The sequence below is a fragment of the Taurulus bubalis genome, assembly GCF_910589615.1.
Source record: "Taurulus bubalis genome assembly, chromosome: 11".
Lineage (NCBI taxonomy): Eukaryota > Metazoa > Chordata > Actinopteri > Perciformes > Cottidae > Taurulus > Taurulus bubalis.
The window spans coordinates 14,999,641-15,014,173 of NC_136599.1; positions in this window are offsets into that span (position 1 = coordinate 14,999,641).

Here is a 14,533-nt window from a genome sequence, read left to right on the forward strand (position 1 = left end):
ATGTGTTCATTCCCAACAAAGATTTTGACAAAGACAGAAACAAAAACACAATCTTTGAAAATGTCAATACCTGCAGTGTTCTCTGCACCATTCACCGTCCCCAATCCAGAGCCCTATGGAAAAACAATGAACATTATCAAAAAACAAAAAATTGGAAAAGATTAAAGCACTAAAAATGCTCTTCTTACAGAGCCAATGAACATGTTTTTGCCTACCTGAAGGCTCTGTTCCCTGGCCTGTTCTGCTCCAGAGGCCCTCCTCTCATTCTGCTTAGACTCCTCCTCTTCAGCCAGCTGCCTCCTTCTCTTCTCTCTACGCTCTTCCAGTTCCTCATCTCGCAGACTCTCCAGATGCTGCAGGATGGGCACCTTCACCACTGAAAGCAGACAGAAGTCAGTATTCATCCTTTGTTGTGGCTGTAGCTTACAAGGTGCAACAAGTCAAATCAATGCCACTTAAGCCTGGCGCACACGTTTTTACTGGTCTAAAATTGGGGTAAAATTAAATAATGTGGGATGAAATAATATAATTCACGCCTGTTGATTTTCTTTTTGTGAATCCTCACCCTTGCGTCTGACAGCATTGTCACCCAAATAAAGGTTACTGTGTCCTGCTCATTTAGGATTCTATTAACCACAAATGAGACCGAAATGAACAGTGAATACTTTTAACTATTTAGCCAATACATCTAAAGTAATATTGATCAAAGCAACAATAGCCATCTACTACATGTTGTCACATCATTATTGTACTTTGTCAAAAAAGCTGTTTTTCATGATAAAATGTGTCTCCATTAAGACAAGTCTCCAGTTTAAGACCAACCTACCTGCAACACAGTCGTGCATACTCTCAGCATCCAGCACTTTACACTCATCTGTCCATCTGGTCAAGGCAGTTGGAATACTAGAGAGGGTACCTAAAGACACAAAAGGAACAACCATGTTAGGAATTCAGGCTAATCCTCAGCAAACCACCATTTTATAGCAATAACCCAAAGTGATTCTCACCTGCTTGTCCCCCAGTGCTGCTCTGCTCGTGGAAAAAGTCATCCAATAACTCGTCATCAGAACGAGCGATGATGTGCACATCCTCATTTCCGACCAAAAGGCGGGCCCGACCGCGAGATTGCAGAGGCAGGGAGCTGGACAACTGTAAAATGTCTGCTGCAGCACTGGGACCCAACAATCTAAAGGATGGAGTAGAGGAGGAGGTATTTTAAATAGCATTATAACTCAAACACAGAATAGTGGCATAACAGATGTTGCAAAATGTATGCGCATTTAACAAGGAAACCAAAAGAAATTCACCTTTGCAAGATGAGCGGAGGGTTTGGCTGGCGGTTGCCAGGGTAATGGACATGGATTGTGTGTCCGCTGTTGGCAGTGAGCTGTCGCAGTGTTCGCTGGCTGCGACCCATGCCCTGTGCCAGGCGGCTGCTAGTGCCTGCCACACCTAAGGTGAGGGAACCGTGGTCTGCATGGCGCACCATCAGTGGGTGGGAGCTGGGGATGTTGCCTGGGGAGGGAGGGATGTCAGCTGATGGAAAAATAACAGAAAACAGTAGGCAGACATTAGGGGAACAGCTATGGCACAACCCCAAGAAATGTTTATGAAAATAAAGCTAAAGAAAATTAATTTTCTGCATCATTGTTTGTAATTAGTTAATTTGAGAAGTCTCAAGCTTTTGTAAGTGATGCGAGAGGAGCTACTTCAGAGGGCGGCTAGCCATCATCGTTGTGTAGTTGGAACCAGTCTTTAGAAAAATAAGGCTAAACATGTTTACAAGCATGACGGGGTTCTGATTTTTTCACAAATTTCGAACAAACAAAGAAGCAAAATTGTACTTAATCAGGATGAACTACATCCAAAACCCAAACTGAGATTTCTGGGGGGGACTGGGACATTCATACAAAAATCTAATCTAATTTTAGTGATTGTTAATAAATCGTCCTGCTTACCGTTGTTGGAGAACATGTTGTCAAACTCTATGATGAGGTCATCATCCCTGTCAAACCTTTCGAAGCGGATGTGTGGTGCGGCATTGATGTCAGGGAAGTCCTCATCCAGCTCCATCTCTGAACCTTCATCATCATCATCCTCATCTCCTTCTTCATCATCCTTTAGGAAAAGTAGCAGCCATGAGTCTCAAGGATACGCAAGAATCAAGATGCGTTTACTGAACCGCATTGCATTAAACCATACTTGATCCTCCTCCTCCTCTTCTTCCTCCTCTTCCTCTTCATCCTGGCTGTCTTCATCATCATTGCTGCCACTTGAATCTTCCTCCTGTGTGTGCTCCTCATCCTCTGGTTCCAGGATGTTCATGGAGTCTGATTAAGAGTGAAACACATAATCCCTTACAAGAAGATCTTTAAAACTGAGAAGCAGTCAGTGAAAGCAGTTGCAACAACTGTTATTTACTATGAAAAACACACAGTTCTGTTGTGCTAATGTCTTACCTTCCCGGTTGGCCTGAAGAGTGGATACCTGGCTAATATTGGAGGGGGTCTCATCCATCAACACATCCTCTTGAGATTCATCTTCACCGCTGCGTCCCACTGACAGAACAAACAAGTGATAGATCAGCTCTGGGTTTCCTTGCCTATTTTAAATACAGAACTTTGATGCCAGTGTGCAATAACCCCTTGTTTGCAACTGTACAGATATGCATGTGTGTCCAGTAACTGAGGTTTAGATGTTGTGCACACAACTTTCCCTTTTCCTTGCCTGTTCCCCATTAATTCCAGATCTAAATCCATTAATCCAAATGAATCGAGTGGCTTACCTATTATTGTGCTGTTGACAGTGCCAGCATCCCTCTCCAGCAGCTCATCAATCAGATCCACCAATTCATTTTCTACCTGCAAGCACAGGAAATGAAATACAAATGTCAGCCATTCAGTGACGAAAGGGACACAACACCATGGAGCTAGATATTTAACATTTTGTAATACCCATCTTAATGGTATAGCCATTATTTATATCAGCAAGAAGTGCGAGGAGAGCATTGTGTGCAGCAATCTGTCTTTCCACAGCCAGTCTTGCATACAATTAGACCTAATATTTTGTTGTGCTCATTTATGAATATGCTCAAGGAGCTCTTGTGGTTGCAGTGATTCACAATTTTTGGGGTAAACCCATGTAGTTGTTCTATATCGGCATTGACTGCAACTCCTTACTTTTCTCTTAAAGATCAACAACTGCTTCAGTAGCAAAAGGCATTGCAGGCAACCAGCTCGGCTAAAACAATTCTTATCTTGTCGGGATGCAAGTTTGTTTTTTTTGCAACAAAAGGCTCAAATGTGGCCTGCAACGGAGAAAAGTTGGGTATCATTTCAAACCGGGGCATCTGCAGATTCATTTCAAACTCAATATCTCATGATGCACTAAAGTTAAGCATACAAGATGAATAAATGCCCTATTTTGTTCTCTTCACCCCTTTCTTAACTATTAGGGAGTCGGGAGGGGCAATTGGGTGAGAGTGCACTCTACCGAACTCACTATTTTTTAGAATTGTTACTAATGAGGTAATGTAGTGAGATACTTTTTAAAATCAGAATCAGAAATTGTTTATTGCCAGGAATGTTGACACAATCGAGGAATTTTTCTAGGCGGAAGATAATATTTACTGTAATACAATGTCAATCACCTGCATAGCCTGCGTGCTGAGAACCTCCGGCTGACCAGCAATGACCACCGTGTCTCCTTCTGTCTCTCCATCCATCAGGTCGTTGTCTGTTCCCTGGACCCTGTGGTTGCCCTCCACTGGCTCTGCCTCACCAGACTCTCCTGGAATAGATGCTACAAATCAGCAATGGACTTAATGGGAATCACTGGATCTAGAGTGTTGAAGGTATCTCATCTCATCTGCTGTGCACACCTTGGTCCTGGGTGTTGCTGTTGCTGTCCCTTGCAGTGCCCACAGTGTCATGTTCAGCCTTGTTTTTGCTGGAGCCTCCTTTGCCCCCAAACAGACTGCTGGGCTGGTTAACAATTCGGGACAGAGTCTCCAGAGGCTTCAAGGCAGCATTTACTGTGTTGGCCATGTTGGGACTAAACCAAATGATGTAAAGGAAGATAATGTGGATATTCTGCATAGATTCTTTTTACACAAAAAAATATAAATGTAACTTTTTTTGGTTACAAAAAAATTCCTCTAATGAATATGGGCAATGTATAATATATGAGAATATGGTTTAATCATACCTGGACAAATCCAAGCTGTGAGGCACACGGGCCAAATCGTTGACCAGTCCTTTCTTAAGAAAGAGCCTTATTATATTGTTCATGCCATTGTGTTGAGTCTTGGCTGCTGCTGTGCTATAGAAACTGGACGTTGAGGGACATGATTCCATGATGGTACTGATGATGCACATCACCGCCTGAAGCCTGTGAAAACGATGTGAAAACTAAAGAGTGAAACTGGGAGTGCGGGTTTGTTCAGAAGGGTTAAAGTATCAATATCAGGTTGGTTTATATACGTTTTATGCCGCTTACCTGGCATGTTTTTCAGGACCTTCTGCCATTGCTAGTGCGCGACTGAGGGCAGCCTTCACCTCATTGACCAGGGCCACCTGGGCATCGGTGCCCGTGCCGGCAGCAGCCAGGCTGGCTAGGAAAAGACGTGCCAAGGCTGGGGTGTCTTTGTCCTCCAAATTCTGCGTGTGGGGCAGTAAGTGGTCGAGCACAAAGGCAAGAACACTACAGTCCTGTTGGGATACAGCGAGGTCAAAGCAAGTTAAGAAGAAATAAGTGTGAAAAACGTACAAGATTGTGTTCATTACCCACCTCCTTAATAAGCTCAGACTGTCCAGCAGTATAGCAGTAGGAGGCGATTAGAGTGGCGATGCCCACATAAGAGCGTACTAGTTCAGCCAGCAGTCTCAGGATGGTGGAGGTAGGCATTAGAGGCTTGCTTGCCTTTACCTTAGCTGCTTTACCCTCCTCTGAGCTGATACTCTTCTCTCCCTCCTGCTCTTTCTTTTCCTCCCGCATCTCTTCTGGTGTGGATGCTGACAGCAAAATGAGGAAAAACGGTGGGCTTGTACGAGTGTGACATGTCGGACTTAGCAATTACTCATAACTTTAAATAACTGTGCAAATGACCAGTGTATCCATGATGAATTCCACAGGTGCGTAAATGAACACTCATTTATGAGAACCCACATCTGCAATATTTAGCACTCCAATAAAACCCCATAAGGTTACATGTCCTGCTCCATATGTTTAAAGTATTCATTCATGGGTTTTTATTTATTTATTTTAGTCATGCTTTTAGTGATCCATGTCACTAGTTTATCATATTTAAAAAAAAGGGAGTCAGCGGCCGAATTAAGGTATCTGCTAAAGCCAAGAAATGGGAAAAAACGACTGAGAGCTGTTAATGCCATGCTACCTGAGGGTGTACGGTCACTGAAATAAAGAATAAATGGTGTGATATGACCATTGCTTAAAACATCCTGCACCAGCAAGACGATTTATATTGTAGTTAGACCATTTTTAATTATATTATCATTTGTTGCAGAGTCAAACAGGATAGATATAACAAATATTTTTCACCCTGACTGTTGGCATTTAGACTTTTACTATGCCAAATAGTGCTCTACCATAAACAATTAACGATAACAACTCAGACAATCAAACAATGTAATGAGTTGACAGTATCCAATATGTGCAGTTCCTTGGCACAAATATTTTTGCATACTTAAAACATTTTGTTTTACCTTCTCCTTGTGGTGTGCCAGACTGTGAAGACTCAGCCACACCTCCATCAGCAGAAAACACTTGAGCCTGAGAGGAAGCGTCAAGATTATATTATTAAATGCGGAGATGACACGTTTCTTGTTTTAATACAGGACAAGTGGTCAGTGAGACTCACATTAATATGGAATGCAGACTGGGAGTCAAAGTCGCTGCCCTGCCGGGTGAGTCTGTACTGCTGGTAAACGTCATCCCCAACATCCTGTAATATCTGGCAGAGGTCTGGGCCACCAGGCACCACTGCTGCACGTTCTTCTGGACGCTCCGCTGTGCCACACACAAACACACACACACACACTTAGCTGAAATGTTCCAATTACCGTTTCCATCTGCCAGGCTCTTATGAACATGTCTTACGTTCTTCAGGAGCATGGTAGGCGGCCAGAGCATTGAGCATGTCATAGATGACTTCCTTGATAGTGTCGGGGATAGGCGGTAAGGGGGAAAGTTTCAGAGGAGTGGTCTTAACCAGCTGCACAGCATTGGGCCCCTTAATCCGAAGGTTCTCAAACTCGTCATCAGAAGCTGTAGAGAAAGAAAAAAAAAGCATATCAGGGTTAAAAGAAATTGCAGACATGACTGGAAAGCTAAATAAATATATGCATACAATTTACAGATTAATTCTTTATTGACCTCTGTAATATGAAGGTTGTTTTCACAGTCGGTACACAGAAAGAAAAAAAAAATCATCGAGGGCATAACAACACCAATGTATTGCAGTGTAGACTACTATTAACGTCAACTATATTTTAAGTTTATCACACCTACTTAGAAAAGCTTGCACACTCACCTGTGCCAGCTCCCCGGGGTGCAGGCAGAGCAATGCGGACACAGTTGCTGGCGGTTTCAGTGAAGCATTCAGGGTTACGGCAGGCAGCAGGTCCCAGGACGCGAAGGATATAATTGATTTCTCTGGACCCAAGGCTGCCTGACACCACTCCTGAGGTGGTACTACCTGCTCCGCTGGTTACGGCAGACCTCACCACCTATGGCAAAAGATTGTTGAGGAATTTGTTAAATGGCATCAAAAAACGTATTATATATTCTTATATTATGCTACTATTCAGAAATAGTATCTAAACAGTACAAGAATGACTTACCTTCTCCATGGTGTGTCGCAGCGTGGCCGGATCTTCTATGATGTGTCTGAACAGCAGTGTAACAAGCGGGGTAAAGCCATTGAAGCCGGAGCTCTGAGTCAGCCCCAAAATCATCCGTGTGCTCTTCAGCTCAGCAAACATCATAGCATATTGGTGATTGCGTGTAAGGCGCAAACACAGACGCAATGTGGCGTGGAGTGTGTCTGGGTCCACAGGAACACTAATCATACTGACACAGGCACGAATGAGAACGGTGGTCATGTCCTCAGTCAGGCCTTGTACAACAATATCAGCGCCCTGAGAGTTCTCAGACTCCAGGGAAGATGAGGGGCCAGGCGTGGTCTCCTTCAGTTGACTGGAATCCTCCTTAGGAACACTCATCTCCACTGCTGTTCCTGAGTCCAGGTCAGTCTGGGTTTCCTCTGCTTTGCTCTTGTCTCCCTCTTCTCTCTCTGAGTCAGTAATGCTACTAGTCTTGGCAGGCTTAGTCATGCGAGGCACTCTCTGGACAGTCAACATCACTGGCCTCCTGTTACCAGTCTCTTCGTTTACCTGCCAAACAGAAAGGTTTTGAATTAAACAAAGGAACCAGATACTCAAAAATAACCAACTATAAAAGTCCATATATTTACTGTCAGCGGAGAAAGTGTCTGTGTATACCTGCACCATGGTGTTAAACTGCACAGTGTATCTCCGGCGCCCAGCTGTGAAGCGGACACTGCTCTCCCCAGCCCTCCACGCTGAGTCAATAGTACTGTTGTTTGATGCACTGTAACTGCACCAACGGCCTGAGCGGTCATCAAACCAGCGCCAGTTATTCCCATTTGGTTGCAAATACTAAAGAAGAATCAAGAGAAAACTCATGAAGTGTACAAAAGAGGTGCATAATATACAACAAACACCTTACAATGTAATCCAGATGTGCTAATTCAATGACTTGACAAACGCAACAACATTTTTTAAAATAGTAATTATCTTCCATAGGGGTTAAATGACCAGTTGAACCAGTACCATAGTCTAATACTGCATAGTGCTGAAACAACTGTTTCAATTGAAAAATTAACCGTAACCATCAAATCTAAATTTGAAGAATTATGAAAGCAGTGTGTCTCATTAATTACCTACAATTGTAATCTCTACTTGTGGTTTGGTTTAATAAAGCTGACTTGTACCTTGTTCATTTGTTCCCTGCGCTTTGAAGATACTGCCATCTTCTCATAGAAGTCAATGATCAACAGTACTGGTGTGATCCATCTGCAGAAAGTCATTTTTTATGAATTGAATACAAATTCACAACACAAACAAATTAAGGTGAAGAGCTGGTTGCATTTGCAGGTAAAGTATGTAGGGGTGTGCAAAACTCACTTGGGTGTCTGTAGGTCTTTCTGTTCTTTACCAGCTTGCAGACAGGGCTGCACAACCTCAAGCAGCTTGATCAGCAAATCAAGAATCCCACTGCTCTCCACTACTCTGGCACCCAACAGCTTCAGTTCCTACCGAAAAGAGACAGACGCATGATGGTTTGGGATAAGTGTAGCTGAACAACAATGATAAAAAAAAGATTTCAAGCTTACAACTCTCATGGAGTGCATTTCTGTTACCTCAAATAGCAACGTGAGCAGCAGAATTCGTGTTGCAAGCTTGGAGGCTTGGGGAAGTGTGGCCATTTGTCTGGTCCACTCAGCCACAGTCTTTGTGTCGCTGGTAGTCAGGGGCTCAGCCGCCTTGATGAGTACGTCTGCTGCCTCCCACACCTACACAGGACATGAACACAATCAGGCTGAAACGAGAATGCTTCTATTGCAACACTTGACCTTTAAAGTTGTTTCTATTCTTATTTAACTATTGCTCAGAGGGATCTTTGTACAATGGGTTCAGACTGACAATTGAAAGGGCAGAATGAGACAGAGCTTTATTCTCCATGTAAAAACATAACCCTTTTAACTAAATAACATCCATTTGTAAAGAGGACTTTCTACAACCTATAAGCATGAAAGACTATTCAAAAATATAGAGTAATCCTCTCAGCCATCTGACTGTAACAAATCAAGTTTTTGTGGCAGGTAATCCCAAACTTTTGAACGGCAGTGTACACACATTGTGGGCTCTAGTGAGCAAACTGCAATGTAAACCTGCATTTATCCACTGACCTGGTGGACAACCTGGCCGAGGATGAGCTCTCTGTACTCCGGGCCACTCCTCTTAATGGCGGTCATCAAAAGGTCACATAGTCGGTAAACTGTGTCAGGCAGCTCATCCAGAAGGTGGAAGCAGCCAGGCAGCATCGAGTCAGTGAAGGTATGCAGCTCCTTGGGGTCCAATGGCTCAGCCTCCATGAAGCGCTCCAAGCAACGGGCCTCCTCTTCCTCTGCTCGTTCTCTGGCCCTCCTGTCCTCTTCCTCACGCCGACGTGCTGCTTCCTAATGCAAACACAGAAACAATCTCAACTGCTGCTCAGATACTTAATTTTGAGGTTTCCTTTAGAAGCAGAGTTCAGAATTATTATTTTTTTTTCATTTTATTTGAGCAATGAGGGTAACACACCTCAGGAGAATCAGATCGCTGCTCCATGCCGACCTCTTGCCCAAGTGACATGGCAATGGCTCTCATCATCTGGTCCTCTTCAGACATAGTCAGGTCCTGGATCATACAAGGAGAACAATTTCAGCCGTCTGAATTTGACTTAGTCTTTTCAGACCAAACGCAGATAAACACAAATAAATTGCACAACAATTTAGAGAGATCTACCTCTAACCTCAAAACACCAAAGTCGTTTCAATTCCTGCAAAATTTGGATGCTGATAAAAATGAGCCAACTAATGACATAAAATTTCTTTATCAATACATTTTCTTTATCAATTTCATATTCTCGTTCATACTGTCACAACAACGAGGATATTGATTGATTTTTTTCTTGTCGTCTTGCAAAAGAATTTCCTCTTTGACGATCAATACGAGTAGCCTACTTTTCCAAGTGCATTTGGTAACGTTCTGATATTCATATTATTTGAGTCAGAAATTACATGTAGTAGTTGTGAAAGGTATACTATGAAACCTGACCATACAGAAAAGCGATATCATATTAATTAGGCCTATTATTATAATAATTACCATTATGGAAGCATGAGCTCACTGTCTTTCCATGAGAAACCAGAAAATTCTGTATTTTTGCTTCGTTTTTTTTCTTCCTTTTGTCATCGATGTAAATAATGCATTTATGAAAGTTACAAAACATGTGAGTATGTGTGTTTCTGTCAATGAAGACTTACTCTCACTGCTCCACCAATAAGTGGAGGAGGGTGAGTTAGAAGGTACTCCGTGGCCTGCTCCATGGTGCTGGTGTTCAGTAGGGCCTCCATGGCATGTTCTCTTGAGAAACCCATATCCATCAGCTAAAACGCCAAACAAAAAGGTGAAGAAGCATATTTTACTATCATTAGGCCGAGGAGACATTCTTCCACATCTTCCATTCTTTTTTGGACTAATGAGTGCACACAGTCTTTGTAATGTCTTTAAAATAAATTAAAATAATTGCTTCTGTCACAACACTATCCTGATGTTTGAGTAAAAAAAAAAAAGTATGAATCTCAATAATCCTCTCCAAATTGCCCTTTCCAGTCCTACTGTGCCATCCTTTCTCTATTCTTTACTACTTCCCTCTCGTTTCCCACTCTCCCTGATGGCTCATATACCTGCTGGAGCTGCTGGACCTGTGCGAGCCACTCTCTCTCTCTGCACCTTTCCTGTTATAAAACAAATGGTGGCCCAGGATTCAGTGCATACATAATATGGGGGAGGAAGATTGGTAAATAACTAATCTAGTTGTCATACTGGGCTTTTAGTTTGTTCCTGCAGGCTCACCATTATTTTCAGCCTGCTGTGCCACTACTGCAGGAGGTTTTGACAGCACAGGTTAAGTACATAATTGTATATTGGCACTATCTGTATGGCCCTGTAAGCAACACACTAAAACAGAGGGGCTTCAGATTGGGGATGCTCCCCGAAACCCGGTTCTAAACGTGAAACCAATAAGACCGGAGTAAATACCAGGAGTATTGATAAGGTCTGTAACTTCTAAAGTACCGATAGCAGAACTGTTAACTCCAGAGTGAGATATCCATGCAAAAAAGCAGCGTTGCAAACCGCTTCTCTCTTTCCCTGTGCCCGTCTGCACGACGGGTGGCGTAGTGCTTTACTTTGGCGCACGCAGACACACACACGCAAAGTACAGCGTGAGACTCCCATCATGATGGAGAGAACAAAAAGATCCAAAGTGTGGATACATTTTACTCAAGTAGATGCCAATGCATAAACCCTTACAAGTAAAACCAGCATTGATACCAGCATTTTATCAAAACATTTGGCGAACAAGCAGAACATAAATGTGCAGTTTTCAACTGTTCCCCCCACAGTCACTTCACACTAGCAGCAACAGGGAAGACAACACAGGAGGGGGTGAACTAGTGTCATAGGCCCATGGCTCAGTTTGTCAAAGGCATACACCCCTTCTCAGTGGAGTCAAAAGGAATCAGGTAACAACTAATAAGAATGTCAGTGTATACCGAGTTGTTAAATACATAGTTATTAATAAGGGGCGCAGCTGTGTGGTTGAACTTTATTCAGCCCTTTGCTGCCAAGAATATGGTTGATTTTATACATCTCTTGATTTATTTACATTTGTTGTTGGCATTGAAATACTATAGGCTACAATAGTGAGATATTTAAACATTGCTGCTCAAGAAATACCTTTTTTTTTTACAACCATTTTAAAGTTCCTCACAGTAACTAACAGTAATAAAATTTAAAAAAAGAAACTACTGACAAAAAAAAAAAAAAAAAAAAAAACAACAACTGTGAAAGGTGTCTGAATGCAAGACAGCTTTCCCACATACCTGTGTAAGCTGGGCCTGGTTAACCTGGGGGTCACGGCGGGGCGTAGAATTGGTTGAATCATCCGCTGCTCCTCCTGTTGCTGGCACTGCAGGTGCTGTTCCAGTTGCTGCTGGTGCCTCTCCACCGGTTGTAGATGCTCCAGCAGGGGCCCCGCTGGGTGCCAAAGAAACAGTGGAAGCCGCCTCGTCATCTGGGCGCACAGCCCCCTCCCTCTCCTTGGTTAGGCGCTCCTGAATTACAGGCTCCCCTCTCAGTATGTGGCAGAGGATGGCTAGCATTGATTCAGCCATCCTGCCTCCATACACCTTCAGTGGCTTTCTGTTCCACAGACTGCGGATGCAAGTGAATGCAGCCTTGATAAAAGAGAGACTGTGTTACAACAACAAAGCACCAACATACATTCATAGCAAATCCTCCGACTCTCAGCCCTTTGGAAATGCTAACAAACCATACCACTTACATAAAAATACAGATGAGATAGAAAGTATATTGCATTTCAACCGGGTTTGAGGAGCATGTTTGCAGGGAGTCAAAATGAACCTATTGCTGTGAACACAGCAATGCCTGTCCAAATGAGCTTTTGTTCCTAAAATTATATTAAATATATTCATATTATACATTAAATATGATAAACATCCTTACATAAACAGCTTCCAAAGAAAGCCATGTAGCCCTTTTCTACAAATGAACACAATGAGGGATTACGAGACATTGATGCAGACTGAGCTGCATGTGCACCATCCACACAAAGTGTAAAAACTGACCATGACATGTTATGTTTCCTGCACATGTTTTTCCTAAGTGTGAGAGGTTATGTGCTGCTTATGTCTGCGGCAGCCCCAGGATATAACCAGGCAGGACCAGAACAGAGCTGCTGGTTGAGTCACCTGCCACCCTTCACATAATGAAAAAAACATCCACACTAAATTGGTGTACTCAATGTTTGCCAGAATGCACTGTTTGCTTTAATACATCCCAGAACATTTTAGAGCATCAATGGCTTTTCCTATCCCCGCATGAAAGCAGCCACACTGTTACTGCAGTCAAAGAGTATCTCCAGACAAGCTCACTGGATTTAGTCAAATCTGCTAATTTTTGAAAACCTCTCTGAGCATAGGTCGTCTCGTTTACATTAGTTAACCCTTTACTGGTTGCATTTGAAATCGTTTTGAAAAGTAATCATTGTTATTGTGTGAGAAAAAAATACCATGCATCCCTTGCGATTTAATCAACTACTTTTGAGTAGTAGTCAATGACTACTGAAAATGCAGTTGTCAATGCCCCATTGCTGTTGAATTTATGTTCATAATTTATAAAGTCATGGAACTGTTTTGCTTATCCATTTCTTGTTCTTTTCTTAACATGTTATAAAAAGGCAGAAATGCAACAACAGAGAACAATCATTTTCGCTAAGAGAGCAGGGAAGAATCTTATAGTGTCCATCTTTTTTAGATTTCTCTGGCAACTGTGTTCTCATAAGCTTAACCACTTGAATGCCACACAATGTATAATTGACTTCCCATGTGGAAAAATGGCAAACACAAAAGATTTATCTGAAGGCAGCAATTGCCTCACTTGATTTCTATAGCTAAGGGATACTGACCTTCTGGGTGACTATGAGGAACCGAAGGGCACTGAACTGGGGCATGGTGGGTGTGACCCCAGGCATTTTAGCTGGCAGGGAATGGGGTGAGTCAAGCACAGTGCTTGGGTTAACCATCTTCTCCACCAGCATTAACCAAGCATCCAGGAACTCCCCTGTTCCATCTGGTAGATCAGTATGCTCCAGACCCTCAGATACAGGTACCTTCCCGCCCATTGACAGGGCCCAGTTGAATGTCCTGCACACAACCAATAAAACTCCTCTTTAACATAGAAATTCAAATATTATGAATATTAAGAAGCAAAATTTGAAGATGAAATACTGTTTTTGATCTTGATATGTCACTGCACATGTGGAGACTTACTCAAATAAGGCATCATGACCCCCAGAGCAGAAGAACTTTTGCAGCATAAGGTGGTAGGGGTACTTCCTCTCATCAAACAGCATGGGAGATGTGAAGCCCACTGAGCAGATGAAGAAAGTCAGCCTGCCAAAAAAAAAAAAAAAAGAATAAAAACAGCACTCCATATTACCTGTGTGTGCACAGCACATGTAACGGAAGCAATGGTAGTGGGAGTTTGCTCTTACCTAAAACGAGGGGTGGGTGTGTAGGGTGGGGGCTGCCAACTCAGACCCTTAGTGAGGAGCTTTGTCAGGGCAGAGGCAGTGGCCCGGGCAGCAGGCGTGGGGGTAGTGCCTGTGCTTGTGGCATGGTGGGAGCGGCGTTGGCGCACTGGGGAGCCCACACACAGCTTCACCAGCAGGCCAAAGAGTTCAGCTAGAGCCCTACCTAATCGAGATGATGCTGGAAAGACACATGACGGTTAGTGGGAGAAGATAAAACACAATTTCTTTTAGAAAATCATGTTCAAATTATAACCAGATATAAAAACGTGACTGTGACATAGAAATTAGCTCACCAGAGAGTAGTGGTTTTATCTGTTTTATGCGGGTGGCCATAGCTGGGGTAAGTTTGGACTTGGCCTTAGGGTCCGTTGCGGTGGGTTCGTCTGTCTCCATGGGAGCCAAGGTGTCCCCATCTAGACCCATGCCTTCCAAAAGTCCACCAGTAGTTGAATCCACAGTCACTGCTTCAGAATCTGCTAGATAAAAGGTAGAGAAGATTGAAGTGGTTGGAGGGTCTCCATGGACATGGTGGTTTTCAGTGAACAAAGTT